The sequence below is a fragment of the Arachis hypogaea genome, chromosome 16 (genome assembly GCF_003086295.3).
Source record: "Arachis hypogaea cultivar Tifrunner chromosome 16, arahy.Tifrunner.gnm2.J5K5, whole genome shotgun sequence".
Taxonomy (NCBI): Eukaryota; Viridiplantae; Streptophyta; class Magnoliopsida; order Fabales; family Fabaceae; genus Arachis; species Arachis hypogaea.
In genome coordinates this window covers 74,445,961-74,446,771 of record NC_092051.1, presented here as the reverse complement: position 1 = coordinate 74,446,771, position 811 = coordinate 74,445,961, and the positions used below count along the sequence as shown (strand labels likewise).

Genomic DNA, 811 nt, shown 5'->3' with positions numbered 1-811 from the left:
CTCTGGTCTTGGTTTTGATCTTGCTCACTTCCCCACCCAAAGTTTGAGTGGTTTCTCCATCCAGGGTTGTAAGTTTTGGAGTATGGATCATAGTTTTTTCTTGGTGAATTCCCAATGTAGTTGGCTTGCTCCTGACTCCCTTCTGCTTCTTCATTCACCCCTTCTTGGATTGTTGATGAAGATGAGATTGCTACTACTTGGTTCTTCTCCATCTTCTTGGTGAGGTCAGCCAGCTGCTGGGTAATGAGCTCGTTTTGGGCTAACAGAACATCTACATTGTTTAGTTCCATCACTCCTCTTGTGTTCCCTCTTTCGGAAGCATAGAAGTAGTCGTTTTCTGCTACTGTTTCAATAACATCTATGGCTTCCTCAATGGTCTTCTTCTTATTCAAGGATCCTCCAGATGAATGGTCCACGGCCTTCTTTGACTCATAAGAGAGACCTTTATAGAAAATGTGCAGCTGGACCCATTCATTGAACATGTCAGGTGGACACCTCCTTGTCAAGTCCTTGAACCTCTCCCATGCTTCATACAGAGTCTCACCATCTTGTTGCCTGAAAGTTTGAACCTCAGCTCTCAGCCTATTGATTCATTGAGGAGGGTAGAATCTTGCTAAGAATTTGTTCACCACATCCTTCCAAGTTGTCAAGCTCTCCCTTGGGAAGGATTCTAGCCACTTGGCTGCCTTGTCCCTGAGTGAGAAAGGAAATAAAAGCAGTCTATAGGCGTCAGGATGAACACCATTAGATTTCACTGTGTCACATATTCTCAGGAAGGTGGTCAAATGTTGATTGGGGTCTTGTTGAACAC

At 44.3% G+C, this 811-nt stretch overlaps 1 non-coding gene across 1 annotated transcript; it reads left to right on the top strand.

Moving 5' to 3' along the window:
- The first annotated feature begins 480 nt into the window (after positions 1-480).
- On the top strand, positions 481-584 carry LOC112759928 (small nucleolar RNA R71). The gene has a single exon (XR_003180391.1). It is a non-coding gene; the product is annotated as a small nucleolar RNA R71 (small nucleolar RNA).
- Positions 585-811: the final 227 nt, after the last annotated feature.